This window comes from Gorilla gorilla, chromosome 21 (assembly GCF_029281585.2).
Source record: "Gorilla gorilla gorilla isolate KB3781 chromosome 21, NHGRI_mGorGor1-v2.1_pri, whole genome shotgun sequence".
Classification (NCBI taxonomy): Eukaryota; Metazoa; Chordata; class Mammalia; order Primates; family Hominidae; genus Gorilla; species Gorilla gorilla.
Window position 1 is genome coordinate 14,840,399 of NC_073245.2, and position 16,394 is coordinate 14,856,792.

The 16,394-nt window shown below is 44.4% G+C and overlaps 1 protein-coding gene across 7 annotated transcripts in view; it reads right to left on the bottom strand.

Annotated features, from left to right (window-relative positions):
* Positions 1 to 16,394, bottom strand: part of SLC23A2 (solute carrier family 23 member 2) — a 151,153-nt gene that overhangs the window by 81,270 nt on the left and 53,489 nt on the right. The gene's annotated exons all lie outside the window — the stretch shown is intronic.

A 16,394-nucleotide genomic window follows, 5' to 3' on the forward strand; every position in this document is an offset into this window, starting at 1 on the left:
CACTGCACTCTAGCCCGGGCGACAGAGTAAGTGAAATTCAGTCTCAAAAGAAAAAAAAAATGAGAGGGCACAGAGGATCCCTCCAAGGAATGGCATACATACAATGAAATATGCCTAGCTATGCCTGAATTTTTACAAAGAAAAAGATAATGCAAACAGGTAAGGGTGGGAAGGGCAGAGCGCATCCCCTGGTACTCCAATTAGGGTGACATCAGATCTTACCACCAATTATCTTCCCACTAGGAATAAAGAATCCAACCAAGCTGCCCTGCAAATGTGAGGACAGGCCTGCAATAAGTTTGGAAATACAAGTACAGAACTTGCTGTTTGAGGAACTCTTCATGGGACACTTCATTCAATAAACACTTTGGATGAGCCAGGGGAAAAACGAAATGTAAAGAAATAAAAAAGAGAAAGAATTACACAAATTTTAGAGTTCAGAAATCAGAAGGCCAAAAAGGAAAACAAAGAAACTGCTGCCAGAACATGAAGTTCCATGAGTGGAATACGGAGAGCTAGGTACACACATCAAATTCTTCCGGGGTGGTCGTTCTTGTTTGCATATTCATGCACATTTTGCATTTTCATTCACATGCTATCCATGTTCATTTAAAGCAGTGGTTCTCAATCCAGAGTAATTTTGCCCTGCAGGGGACATCTGGCGATGTCTGGAGATGTCTTTGGCCATCACAACTCGGGGAGAGCTATTAACGTCTAGTACATAGAGGCCAGGGGTGCTGCTGAACATCCTTCAATGCACAGGACAGATCCCACACCAAGATTTCAGGAGGGCTGAGATTGAGAAATCTTCATTTAAAGACACTTCCCTCCTCCCAAGGATGGCATCCCAGATGTGCCATGTTAATCCTAAGGACAAGATCAGGTCCTCCAAGGGATACACTCGGAACATGCATATAGCAGAGACAGCAAAGCCCACACAGAAGCACGTCTATGGGACTTACTCCAGCTTGGTCATTATTAAAAGAATTTTCTGGCCAGGTGTGGTAGCTCACGCCTATAATCCCAGCAGTTTGAGAGGTTGAGGTGGGTGGATCACCTGAGGTCGGGAGTTCAAGACCAGCCTGGCCAGCACGGTGAAACCCCATCTCTACTAAAAAATACAAAAATTAGCCAGGCGTGGTGGCAGGCGCCTGTAATCCCAGCTACTCGGGAAGCTGAGGCAGGAGGATCACTCGAACCTGGGAGCCGGACGTTGCAGTGAGCCAAGATTGCACCATTGTACTCCAGCCTGGGCAAAAGAGTGAGACTCTGTCCAAAAAAAAAAAAAATCTTGAAACTTCTTGTCAGAAAAAAACCAAGGCTGGGCACAGTGGCTCATGCCTGTAATCCCAGCACTTTGGGAGGCGGACGTGGGCAGATCACAAGGTCAGGAGATCGAGACCATGCTGGCTAACACAGTGAAACCCTGTCTCTACTAAATATACAAAAAATTAGCTGGGTGTGGTGGCGGGCACCTGTAGTCCCAGCTATTTGGGAGGCTGAGGCAGGAGAATGGCGTGAACCCAGGAGGCGGAGTTTGCAGTGAGCCGAGATCGCGCCACTGCACTCCAGCCTGGGCGACAGAGTGAGACTCCGTCTCAAAAAAAAAAGAAACCATACCAACACAAGCAGCTTACTGACAAAGGAAAGATAATATTAACATCAGACTTCTTATCATTAACAGTAAAAACTGGAGGAAAAAGTGATGTTTACAGCATCCAGAGAGAAATGAATGCACAGCCTAAAATGCCACATCCAGACCACCTCAGGGGTCCCACCACCCTGCCACAGCCCCCGCTACTTACAGGTCCTAATTCATTCATCACAACTCTGCTGTTTAATAAGGATATGAAACTCTACCGCAGGGATCACTACAACACTGCAAAGTCTGATAGCCCTTAATATGTAAAATCTGTGCAGGCTGGGCGCGGTGGCTCATGCCTGTAATCCCAGCACTTTGGGAGGCCAAGGCAGGCGGATCACGAGGTCAGGAGATCGAGACCATCCTGGCTAACATGGTGAAATCCCATCTCTACTGAAAATACAAAAAAATTAGCCGGGCGTGGTGGCGGGCGCCTGTAGTCCCAGCTACTGGGGAGGCTGAGGCAGAAGAATGGCGTGAACCTGGGAGGTGGAGCTTGCAGTGAGCCAAGATCATACCACTGCACTCCAGCCTAGGCGACAGAGCGAGACTCCATCTCAAAAAAAAATTAAAATTAAAATTTAAAAAATATATATATATGTATAAAAAATCTGTGCAAGTGGGTAATTTTTCAGATATGTTGCCATGCATTGATTCATGAGTTTTTCATGTCTGCTGGCAACCACAGAGCCTCTTTTGTGGTTTATCCCCTTATGTCCTTTGCCTATTTTCTATAATGTTTACAGAGCTTCATTTTAAGGATATTAATCCTTTAAATCTTTGTTGTATTTGATGCAAACATTTTATCCCCGCTTTTTGTTTATGAATTTGGGGGATGACCTTTTGAGCTGCCAGAGTTGTCATCATGTTTGTGTAGCCAAATCCATCAGCCTTCTACATTGTGAGTTAGCCACTGCCACCCATCATCTTCCCAAAATCTGCAAAAAACCCAGAGTGAAAATAAACATACCTAAAAATAAAATCTGCCTGAAGGAGCCACAGTGGACCTCTGCCTTGAGACCACCAGAAGTTTATTTTTTCAGAAAATAAAATGGGCAAAGAGGATAGTGAAATACTGGTAGATTTTTACATGGCCACATGCCATATAGTCACATTCCAAGGGACCAATAAGCTCTTTGTACCACATCTAGCATGTCAGCAGAGCTTTCAAATCACCCTTATCTATATCAACTTTAGGGAAAATGATGGGACTTTTTTTCTTAAAGAGAGGGGGTCTCATTATGTTGCCCAGGCTGGTCTCAAAATCCTGGCCTCAAGCGATCATCCTGCCTCAGCCTCCCACGTAGCTGGGACTACAGGTGCAAGCCACCATGCCTGGCTAAGGAAACTGATGGGACTTTTTAAAGCAGAATAAATTTACTCTCCTAGGTTAAGTTCATCTTGGTGTTCCAGACATGAACATCCACTGCAGCAGCAAACCCCTCCCCACCATCCCCAGCACTAGGAACAGAGACAGTTCCATCCCGACAAGAATACCTTCCAGCAAGTAACTCTGTGCTCCATTTCTCCACCACGCATTTAATTGAACCTCATAAGCTACAGTGGGGGAACCACTAATGCACTTCACCCACCTCTTCCAAGTAGTGCCTGGAGTATCCTGAAGCCTTAGACCTGAAAGAGCACAGGAGAGGATGAGACTCATACAGCGCAGAGCAGTGATGTTCTGAGAAAGGCGTCAGGGAAGAGGACTGCAGGGCTCAGGAAGAGGGGAGCACCTTTCATCAGGGACAGTACATGGAGGAAGAACAAAGAAGGGGTGAGCAAAGAAATGTGTCCTTGGACACGCCATAAAAAGCCCAAAAGGACAGCATTCCACACCCCAGTGCACAAGGATGATGCAGACACTCTCAAGGTCAGAAAGTATGCGACAACCCGAGATCAGAGGGTTTATCCACACAGGATGAACATGGTGTGTATAAATGCCAAGGTCCAGCGGCAAAATGCAACAGAGAAAAGGGGAGAGGTGAGGGAAGAGTGGAGTTTAACGTCTGTATTAAAACAAGAAGCGAAATCTCCCCGGGAATTTGACACCGGGGAAAGTGTGTGTGCCAACCCGTGGTCCCTCATTGCCCCTTTTCCTACCCCTTGCAAAAGAGAGAAAGAGAATGAGCAAATCCACTCGCTGTCTTGGCCTTAATACATGACAGTGGGGAAGGAGGAGCAGAGGGATGGAAGATCATGATGGCGACAATGGCAGTAATAACTGCAATTTTCCAGTTGTTAAGTGTCGGTGTGTGCCAGGCACTTCTCTGACCTCTTATTAAATAAATGACAGTTACTTCTGGCCAGTAAGCATAATATTACTTGGTTTGCACACAAACTCTACAAAAGTAGAAACTGAGCTTCAGAGAAGTAAAATAACTTGCCAAAGGATACACAGCTATAGGCAGTAGAACAGGATTCAAACTTGAATCAGTAATCTGAACCTGCCATTACACTGTTTATACAAGACATAAAACTGCCCTTTAAATGCTCAGCTTACAGCTGTTCTCCCTGGACAAACACAGCCCAGGCCAGCTGGCCTATACACACTGCCTCTGTGAGACTTGCTGGTGATTTTGCCCTCCTTGTGATTTCTGAGGGGGCACTGAGGGGCAGGAATCACCTTCAAGCTCCTTTTCCAGGGCTGATACCCACCCTCCTTGGACTAGGAACTCTCTAACATATGCACTTCTATTCACCTGCATGGCTGCTCCCTAGCACACATCACCATGGTCTCTCATCAACATCACAACAGCCACTTAACTCGTGTTCTCATTCCATCTTTTTTTTTTTTTTTTGAGATAGGATCTCACTCTGTTGCCCAAGCTGGAGTGCAGTGGCGCGATCACAGTTCACTGCAGCCTTGACTTCCCAGGCTCAGGTGATCCTCCCACCTCAGCCTCCTGAGTAGCTAGGGCTACAGGCATGTGACACCACACCTGGCTAGTTTTTGTAGAGATGAGGTTTCACAATGTTGCCCAGGATGGTCTTGAGCTCCTGAGATCAAGCAATCTCCTGCCTCAGCCTCCCAAAGTGCAGGGATTACAGGCATGAGCCACTGCACCTGGCCCTCATTCCATCTTTTTTTTTTTTTTTTTTTTTTTGAGACAGAGTTTCACTCTTGTTCCCCAGGCTGGAGTGCAATGGTGCGATCTCGGCTCACCGCAACCTCCACCTCCCGGGTTCAAGCAATTCTCCTGCCTCAGCATCTCGAGTAGCTGGGATTACAGGCATGCGCCACCATGCCCAGCTAATTTTGTATTTTTAGTAGATGTTGGCCAGTCAGGCTGGTCTCGAACTCCCAACCTCAGGTGATCCGCCCACCTTGACCTCCCAATGCTGGGATTACAGGCGTGAGCCACCGTGCCGGGCCCCTCATTGCATCTTGATGGCTCTAAACACTTGTCCAAATGGTAAGTAGCATGATGCTTCAACAGAAAATTACCATGCTCTTTGATGGCTTCCTAATTTAGAGTGACACCCAAATTCCTTCACAAGAGGTGACTATGGGGCCTATCCAGGCCCCCTTTCCCAGTCCCTCATGGCCCCTACTGTGGTTACTCACAGGCCTCTCCTATCTCTCAGGACCCTGCTCATGCCATCCCTCCAAAATAAGCCCCCTTCATCTCACCCCTTCTCACTGGGGTGACTCCCATCAATACTTCCTCTGATCACCACCTCATCATGATGTCAGAGGACCATGTGGAGGGCTGAGTGTGATGGCTCACATCTGTAATCCCAACACTGTGGGAGACCCAGGCAGAAGGACTGCTTGAGGCCAAGACTTTGAGAACAACCTGGGCAAGAGAGCAAGACCCCATCTGTACAAAAAAAAATTAAGGTAAAATTTTAAAAGATGATTGTAACAAAGCAAGATCATGTCTATCTGTCTGCCTAGCCAGAGAGCTGTGGGAAACAGAAAGAAACAGTGTCACAGCCTCACCATCTTACCTCCACCCCTGGTGCTGAACTTGGCACATATATTAAAGGTTCTCCAACGTTTGTGGACTGATATATGATTTTTTTTAAGGCATGTGGTATAATGTAAGAGTGGTTTTGTTTAATAATCTTACTACATCAAACCTATCTGTGATACAACAGATGTCAGGAACAAGTCGGGGGTGTCAACGTCACCACCATCGATGGACACCGACCAAGAAAGATGAGGGAAGTATTAGAAAAGTCCAAATTATAACTACATCAAAAGATATGAAAAATCTCAGAGAACCTACAATTACATAGCGAGTTACAAAACACATGATCGATGTGATTGAATCAAACATTTCCCAAATGCCAGCGATAAGCATCTGTATCAGCAGCTAGCTAGCCACCATCTGGCCTGTTTCTGTTAAGGTCCCTGCTAAAAATGGTTTTTACATGTTTAAAGGATTGTGAACAACAGCAAAGAAGAACATGTGACTGAGATCACCTGGCCCCCAAAACCAAAGACATTTATAGAAAGGTTTGCCCATGCCTGACAATAATAGGATAAAGGAATCCTGCTCACCATGGCAAGAATAACGTTAAATACTTAAGAATAAATTAAATAAAAATATGCGTGACCTTTATGAAGAAAACGATAAAATATTACTGAGGGACATAAAAAGGATTTGAAAAACCAAAGAAACAGAGGATACTCTTCGATAGGAAAGGTACTGTAAGAATATTCATTTTCCAATTAACATAATCTACACAGATTTAATACAAATCCATTAATACCCCCCCAACAGGTCAGAGAAGCTTGCTAAAAAATCCTCTAGAAGAATAAGCAAGGGCCAGGCATGGTGGCTCATGCCTCTAATCCCAACAGTTTTGGGAGGTGGAAGCAGGTGGATCACCTGAGCTCTGGAGTTTGAGACCAGCCTGGGTAACATGGCAAAACCCTATCTCTACCAAAAGTACAAAAAATTAGCTGGGTGTGGTGGCATGCACCTGTGGTCTCAGCAACTCGGGAGGCTGAGGTGGATCACTTGAGCCTGGGAGGTAGAGTTTGCAGTGAGCCAAGATAATGCTGCTTCACTACAGCCTGGGTGGCAGAGTGAAACCCCATCTCAAAACAACAACAATAATAATAAGCAAGGATAGCCACAAATATTTGAAAAATAGGAGGAGTGTGGTCAGTGAGATAAGAACCCTAAGGTAAAGTTGTAATAAACAGAAGTTCAACAAGTATGAAAACAAAGTAACTATTAGTCATTAAAAAAAAAAACCCGCCTGTAATCCCAGCACTTTGGGAGGCCGAGGTGGGCAGATCACGAGGTCAGGAGATCGAGACCACGGTGAAACCCCATCTCTACTAAAAATACAAAAAAAAAAATTAGCCGGGCGCAGTGGCGGGCGCCTGTAGTCCCAGCTACTCGGGAGGCTGAGGCAGGAGAATGGCGTGAACCCGGGAGGCGGAGCTTGCAGTGAGCCGAGATTGCACCACTGCACTCCAGCCTGGGCGACAGAGCGAGACTCTGTCTCAAAAAAAAAAAAAAAAAAAAAAAAAAAAAAAACCCAAAAACTGATGAACATATGATATGGCAGCACTTCAAATCATAAAACCAACTATACATGCCAAGACAATTGGTTACCACCAAGTAACAAAATCCAGAAAAAGTAAGACCTAACGTCTACATTTTAACATTGTTAAGAAAGCACAGAAATATTTATTGACATGGAAAGATGTTTACCCTGTTATATATGTGTTATTTTTTAACTTGCCTTTTTACATAACACAGGGTGAACATCTTTCCATAAAGTGAAACAAGCCAGTCACAGAAGGACAAATACTGCATGATTCCACTTACGTGAGGCGTCTAAAATAGTCAAATGCAGAAGCAGAGTAGGATGGTGGATGCCAGGGACTTGGGGGGGCGGTCAATGGAGAACTGACTTCAACAGGTTAAAAGTTTTAGGTTGCCAGGTACGGTGGCTCACGCCTGTAATCCCAGCACTTCGGGAGGCCAAGGCAGGAGGACTGCCTGAGGTCGGGAGTTCAAGACCAGCCTGGCCAACATGGTGAAAACCCGTCTCTACCAAAAATACAAAAGTTAGCTCAGCGTGGTGGTGCACGCCTAAAAGCCCAACTACTTAGGAGGCTGAGGCACAAGAATCACTTGAACCCAGGAGGCGGAGGTTGCAGTAAGCCGAGATAGCACCACTACACTCCAGCCTGCGCGACAGAGCAAGACTCTGTCTCAAAAAAAAAAAAGTTTCAGTTATACAACATGAGCAAATTCTAGAGATCTGCTGGACCACACTGTGCCTATAATTAACAATACTTCGGTCAGGCATGGTGGCTCATGCACGCCTATAATCTTAGTACTCTGGGAGGCTAAGAGTGGGACGATCGCTTGAGGCCAAGAGTTCAAGATCAGCCTGGGCAACATAGTAAGATTCCATCTCTACAAAAAATGAAATTTTTTAAAATTAGCCAGAAAACAAAACAATACCATATTGTACACTCAAAAAGTTGTCGGCTGGGCCTGTAATCCTAGCACTTTGGGAGGCCAAGGTGGGCAGATTACCTGAGGTCAGGAGTTCGAAACCAGCCTGGCCAACATGGTGAAACCCATCTCTACTAAAAATATACAAAATAGCCAGGCGTGGTGGAGCATGCCTGTAATCCCAGCTACTTGGGAGGCTGAGATAGGAGACACATTTGAACCCAGGAGGCAGAGGTTGCAGTAAGCCAAGATCGCACCACTGCACTCCAGTCTGGGTGACAGGGTGAGACTCTGTCTCGAGGAAAAAAAAAAAAGTTGTTAAGGTAGATCTCGTGTTAAACGTTCTTATCATAATAAAAATAAAAAAATAAAAAGAATGGTAGAAGATACTAGTTTTGAGTGAAAAAAGTTATTTCATAAGTGAAAAGAATTAAAAGCAATATATATAATGAAAAAGATAGTATGTACAGCATTAACCCACTGTGGATGTGTAAAGTATGTGGCCATGTATACACACACCAAAATGTTAACCAAGATGTTGAGTGATAGAAACACAAATGACTTATTTTCCTGTTTTTACTCCTCTATATTTTCTAAACTAACTTAACTACAAAAGATGGGCCCAATTTCACCCCTAAGAGCCTCATGGTGTCCACATTAGCACCAGTTCTTCCTTACTCCTCAGACTCAAGTCCAGGGGAAAGGCTGGTTTCCCTTACAGCATCTACCCCCTTTACAATGTAATGCAAGCAAATCAATTCAGTCCTTTCTGCTGTGAGCTCAGGATACAGCAGTGCGGAATAATGTCCTCATGTTTAAAGTTCTAAAATAACTTTGGGTTTCAGAAGAGAGTGGAGAAAAGCCAAGGTTCTACAAATTATACTTGGTATCTAGATTTTTTAAAGCTCCCTGCAGCCAAAGTTAAAAATCACTACCTGAGAGGAAGCAGGAAATCGCTACAGTCTCAAAAAAAAAAAAAAAAAAAAAAAAAAAAGTCACCTGGAAATAAATGTAAACCTGACAGAGAAAAAAAATCAGCCATCTGGAAAATTCTGTTACGAGGAAGTAGAAAAGTAAAATAAAATATTTAGACGTGTAACCAATCTTCCAATTCCCTAAGGACTGAATCACTAGCTCTCCAGCCACCAACAATCACGCACAAATGCAGAAGCTTTTAATCAGTACTTGTTTCATCAGCTACTCAGCCTGTAATGATTTCTTTTGAACTTCATTTTATCTGACCATCTCTCCCTGTCCAGGAAACAGAGTCACCCCTCTCACTGTGGCTTAGCAGGGCCACCTGAAGGAGAAATGTGATGGCACTGTCCAGAAGTTTTCAGAGCTGAGCTATTCGTGGAGTTAAATACCAAAACCTTCTGTGTTTCTCGAAAGAACCACCAAATCCTAAGAAAAACCTGTCCTTTCATGATCAGCACCTAGCAGAGTGAGCAGGTAACACAGAAACCCTCCAATGGCTGAATGAATTAATCACTAATAGTCTGCCCAAAGAGTAGAATCCCCCTATGTAAAATTCATCTCTAAGGCTGGGCACAGTGACTCATGCCTATAATCCCAACGCTTTGGGAGGCCTAGTTGGGAAGATTGCTTGAGGCCAAGAGTTCGAGATCAGCCTGAGCAACATAGCGAGACTCTGACTCTACAAAAAATAAAACATAAAATTCATCTTTATATTCCCAGCTCCTAGTACAGAATAGACAGATGTTCTTTACAAGGAAGTACACGGGGCGGGGGTGGGGGGGTGTGGAGAAGATAGATGTTCCATAAATGCTAATGAAATTTACATTTACTCCAAGTAGACGGCACTGAATAAATACTATATCAGAAATATAAATCCATGGCAAATCCATCATTTGCTCTAGACAAAAACCCACAGTTCTCCAAAAGGATAGGAGAGAGAGGAAGAGCCAGAAGAAGAATCAGTGGCTCATGTGCTTAAGACTCACGTGGGAAGCTTATTTAAAATATACACTTCTGGGCCAGGCACAGTGGGTCACACCTGCAATCCTAGCACTTTGGGAGGCTGAGGCAGGCGGATCGCTTGAGCCCAGGAGTTCAAGACCAGCCCGGGCAACGTGACGAAACCCCATTTCTACCAAAAAAAAAAAAAAAAAAGAAAAATTAGCCAGGCATGGTGGTATCCGCCTGTAGTCCCAGCTATTTAGGAGACTGAGGTGGGAGGATGGCTTGAGTCCAGAAGGTAAAGGTTGCAGTGAGCTGAGACTGCACGACTACACTCCGGCCCAGGTAACAGAGTCAGACTCTGTCTCAAAAAAAAAAAAAAAGACAGATTTCTTTCACACAAATACATGTAAGACAAAAATTCGACACTGTTTTATTTATAACAGCCCCAAACTAGAAACATCCAAAGAGCCATCAAGAGGTGGACGGGTAAGCAAATCATGGTGGGTCCATCCAAAGGCATACTAGTTAGCAACAAACCAGAGAGCGTCTGCTGACGTGCCTGACAGCACAAGCGAGTTGCACAGACATTTCGTTAAAGCAGCCAGACACGAGACATGCAGTCTGATTCTCAAAAGACAAACCATTCTACAGGAAGTGGAGAGTGGTTACCTAGGGCAGGAATGGAGGAAAGGGCTCCCCAGGGAAAGGATGGAACCTTTGGAATGATAGAAATCTGCTGTTTTGACTGTGATTCTGGTGGCTCCATTTGGATGTATATCCACTTGCTCTATGTAAACACTATCGCAATAAAATTGACTTTAGAAGACTAAAAGAATTCAAAAACCCTGCAATCCCACCAATTTTAAAAATGTCCCCTCCTCATATTCTAATCCTATAGACCTACCGTGGGAGCTTGGGAACCTGTATTTTTGTTTGTTTGTTGAGATGGAGTCTTGCTCTGTCGCCCAGGCTGGAGTGCAGTGGTGCAGTCTCAGCTCACTGCAACCTCCACCTCCCGGGTTCAAACAACTCTCTGCCTCAGCCTCCCAAGCAGCTGGGATTACAGGTGTGCCCCACCACACCCGGCTAATTTTTGTATTTTTAGTAGAGACAGGGTTTCACCATCTTGGCCAGGCTGGTCTTGAACTCCTGACCTCGTGATCCACCTGCCTTGGCCTCCCAAAGTGCTGGGATTACAGGCATGAGCCACCGCACCCGGCCAGGAACCTGTATTTTTAACAAATGCACAAATATTCTCATGCTAGAGGTCCTCAGATCACCCACACCTTGGGATAGGCAATCTTGGCTGGGAAAAAGCTATTGTCTGCACTTCTTTAAACCAATCCAGACAGGGGAAGAATATGACTAAGAAGGAGTGCCCTCTGGGATAAGGACACTCAAAACCTCAGCCTGCCAAGTGCTACTTTGGTTCTCACTAAGACACAAGAGCTTTCAGGGCCAGCTAGGTTCAATGATGAAGCACATTTCAAAAGCCAATCCATGGCTCTTTGCTTAAATCCCATAAGGGGATTATAATCAAACTGTGGCTGCTCCATTAAGTTCTGTTAAATGCTAACATTTGACCTAAATGCTTTTAATTCAAGTCAAAAAAGATTGTTGGAACATATGCCCTCAACTTGTAGGTGTGGTGAGGGCTGGTTTTGAATGAAACACTCTGAATTCTCAAAAAAAAAAAAAAAAAAAAATCTTCAACTTGTATATGATCAACTTCCTTTGAATGAAATGACTTAACTGGTTACCTAATACACAGAGTCCGACTTCAGGGAGTTTGCAATTCTGATGCTGATCCTAGCTATAATTATTCCATTTAAAGCTCCAAGCAGCAACGAATGAACTTGTAAGCAGTGGTGCTTATTTGATCTTGTGATGACAAGTATGCTCATAGCATGTGACTGAATTTAAAAAAAAAAAACAAAACAATCATCCTGCAGTCTTCTCCAAAACACTGCAGGAACTCTTGATCTTCTTTGTTTGTTTGTTTGTCTTTTTTGAGACACAGTCTGGCTCTGGCACCCAGGTTGGAGTGCAGTCAAGCAATCGCAGCTCACTGCAACCTCCCACCTCAGCCTCCTGAGTAGCTGTGACCACAGGCATGCGCCACTATGCCCAGCAAATGTTTGTATTTTTTGTAGAGACAGGGTCTACTTGTGGCCCAGGCTGGTCTCGAACTCCTGAGCTCAAGCAATCCTCCCGCCTCAGCCTCTCAAAGTGCTGGGATCACAGGCATGAGCCACCATGCCTAGCCAGCGCTCATTTTTCAAACCGCAAGTCAGTACCTACTAGTGGGTCATGAAATTAAATTAGTGGATCTTGACCAGAATTTTTAAAACAATGGCATTTGACAGAACAAAAAACTTCAGAGCATATCTCAAAAGACAGGGGTAACCGAGAGTGTCAAGGTAAAATGCTTCATGCTGTGGGTCAGGGGAAAAGAGTCTGCAAGTCACTGATGGAAAAGCTCTGCACACTGACATGAAAGGCATGTTCCAAGTGCCCGACTTAAATCAGATTATTTACTGACCTTAAACTAACATGCCCATAGAAATACTGTGCCAAAGTGAGAAAGCGGTATAAGATGATGGCACTGATGACAAAATATCATCATATTCCCCTGCCACAATGATGGAGGGGGTACCCAGAATTGCAGCACCAGGGTGGCCTTATAATTAATTACAATAATCTACCAGAGCCCTAAACCAAACTACCTCCAATGACTGCAATGGGAGGAATCTCCTTTGCACCCTAATGTACCATCTCAGCCTTCTGTCACTGTCTCAGTTTGTGGACTTAATTCTTTTAAGAGTTAGAAATGTTTTAAAGGAAGCCAGATAAAACCTGGATTTCTGAGAGGGAACATAGGTACCACTGCCTAGTTCCATCTCAGAAACCAGTTTCCATCTGTAGCGAGCCCCAGGAGTAATGATCCCTTAGAGGCCACTCCCAGGGCCCCAAGAGGGGTCCTGACAGTAGCAACCCTGCTCTGACGGTAGAAAAAAAGGGTCCCTGGGCAAACACTGTACTAGTTAGAAATAATCTAAAAATGGGTTCTCAGGTCCTCACCAGTGGGCCAGAGAGGATGCAATGCCACTGGATAAACGTGGGAAATTTTCCTGAAACATCCATGGGGTGAGTTGGGTGGGGAGGATCATTCCTAACTGACAGTAAATAGTTTATGGCACATAAAGTAAAATGCACAACTGACAGAATGAAACAAGATGTTGAAGAATGGGCTCTGCCTACAGAAGATCCCTTCAGTCCAGCCCAAAGACTTAGTCCCAGAAGCTCTGGTACAGACAAGCTCTAGTCCCAAATGCAACACTAAATCCTAAAAAAGCTCCTGAGTCCAGCCTGAGACACGTCATTTTGCTGACATCGAATTATGCATGAGCCATGAAAGGTGATGGTCATGGTATCTAGGTGACAAGACGATAACTCATTTGCCTGCTTGTTCAGAAGAGCGATGGAGTCTGAGAAAGTAAAATGTCAGAGTGGCGTACGCTTTGTTTGTTTGGGGGTTTAAGATACAAAGTCATCCGCAGTCTTTCTTTTTCTAACCCAATGGTATAGCAAACAGATGCTACAGCGCCTACTGTGCCTGGTATCTTTCAGCAGAAGTTTTCTTTCCAAAACTTTATTTAAATAAAATTATAACAAGACCATCTTAAGCCTCGTCATCCTGGCCATTTCTCCTCAGTGCCAGGTGCTGCCCACACTGCCCACGCTGACCTCCAGAGTTCCCAGGTCTGGGCTCAAGAGACCTCCTCCTCCAGGGAGCACTCCTGGGTCAGCTGTCCGTCTTCTGTGTTTCCATGGTTCCCAGCTTCCTGTCCGCTCCCCACCAGAATGAGATAGCAGCAGGGACACAGTGTCCAATGCATAAAAGGCATTCAAATACTTGGGGAATCCCTGACTCGTTCAGGGAAATCTTGTGGCTGGGACGTGAAAGGGGAAAGGGAGGGGCAGTACAGCAAAAAGTGCAGCCTGCATGACAAAATTAAAATCTGAATGTACATTTTAGCAAACTAAAGCAGAACAAAGATGAGTTTTATTGCATTTATTTCTACTACGTGATTTAACACATCACTTTTTGCACACATGGTGCTTTTTATTTAAACACTATTTAAAATGTATTAATCATCCGTCATCACAGGAGCCACTGAAAAGCTAATTTTATATGGAATTTTAACAACAAGATAAAAACATGTGCATAATGAACTATCAAGTCCCAGGCACAAACATGGTTTCACTTAGCCCTTACAAAAATTCTGGGAGGGGTTGTTATTCTCTCCATTTCACAGATGAGAAACTGGAGCACAGAGAGGTTGATTTATCTCTGCAAAAAAGCTCAGGGCCAATGTTGTGGGTCCAACAATCATTCTGGAAGACAAACATTGCTCGTGTTACCTTCCAAGCTAAGAGAACAAGACTCTGAAGAAAAGGCCAAAAGACCAGAATAGGCCTGAGAAGGTCGTATCTAAAAGTCATTCTGAAGGAAGCTGAGGAAAATTTGTGAGTTACTTTCAGGGAATACAAAGAATGCTTTCTTCTCTTCCAGGTCTCCAGATGCCTTTTGTCATTCGATGCTCCCCCTGGCTCACCCAATACAAAAATCTTGGGGGCCTGGATAACTTCCAGGAGATGGCTGTGCCCTGCTGATTCAGTCCCACTGTGTCTGGGATGCCTGCTCCATCCTCTTTCCAGCACAGTCCCTGAAGAGGAAGCCTCAGTAGGACACCTGGTCACCTCCAGCTACTGTTGCCAGAGCTGCCCCTGCTGGGAGAAGGCAGGCTCAGGTGCTGGGAGAAGCATCTCAAGTAACTCAATGGACTCACCAGCCCTCTCTGTGATCTGCTCTTCAGACCATGTCATTCTCCAAGGACCAAAGCCAGATTTCCTTCTTTCACCCGCAGAGAAAGATCCAGCTCCACTTTGCCTCTATTTCCTAACTACCCAATTACGCCTGCTTGGTTTTGCTGGACTTTGGCCCATTTATTCAGTCCTCTCAACACCAACCACTTTCCCGGTCTCATCTGGAAGACATTCCATTTGCAAATCTCTTTTGCTGTATTGTTTCTCCCCACCACACCATACCCCCTGCTCCCCCCTAGTCCAAGCGTTCCTCTTCCCTGCAGACTCTCCCAAGATAAGGAAAAGGGAGCTCTGAGGGATTCACCTGCTCTAATAGATTACCTAAGGGCTGAAGAGTGGGTTTGCCTAAACTGCACTGCAATTATCTGGGGCTGGGACACTAATTCTTCCCCAGGTTAACACCACATACATGGTGATCAAAATTATTGCAAAGCTTTTCCCTGATCTTCAATAAATGGGAGGCTTTAAATATTCCATGCCTGTATGTTATACATTCTTTTTCCTGCAAAGGTGTTCTTCCTAAGCAATTCATTAAAAATTATATTCATTAAATACAGAGACTGCAATCACTTAGAATTGTATGCTACAGATGTCTTGCTTTTTTCTGGTATCTGAACCTGACATTTTTTAATAACCCAAAGACCTTAAAAGAATTAAAAATATATCTGCACTCAGCTATAAGACACTCTAGCTCTCCATGAAGTTTGTTTCACTTATATTCCTTTTTGGTTGTTTACTTACTTTTCATCAAACTTCTGAAACTCTGCATAGAAGGAAAACATAGGCTGGGCACAGTGGCTCACACATGTAATCCCTGCACTTTGGGAGGCCAAGGTGGATGGATTACCTGAGGTCAGGAGTTTGAGACCAGCCTGCTCAACATGGCGAAACCCCATCTCTACTAAAAATAGAAAAAAATTAGCCAGGCGTGGTGGCAGGCACCTGTAATCCCAGCTATTTGGGAGTCTGAGGCGGGAGAGTTGCTTGAACCTGGGAGGCGGAGATTGCAGTGAGCCGAGATCGCACCACTGCACTCCAGCCTGGGTGACAGAGCGAGACTCCATCTCAAAAAAAAAAACAAAAAAAACGGAAAACGTAAAAGAACACACAGCAGAGCTTTGGCAATCCTGGCACTAGATTGGACTCTGAAAATAAATAATTTACTTACATCGTTTTTACTTTATTTACTCTGGAAAGTAAATAAGCACCTGAAAAACACAGAAATTTTACTCGCTGCAGATGAAGTTTTTATTGCTATTCTCTCTCACATACCTAAGTAAGGGTGGTGTCTTCTAAGAACTGCATAAATGTTAATGTTCAGTTTTTGATATTTAAATTATGTCTGACAGCACTAAGAAACCCTTTGGAGATTTTCTAGTAATGCAGCTGTGCAAAACTGAGAACTTCTCACCCACCTACACAGGCACAGTCACACACACACAGGCGCGCACACACACAGAAACAGACATATATGTAGAAAATCAGAAACATCACCAGAGATACAA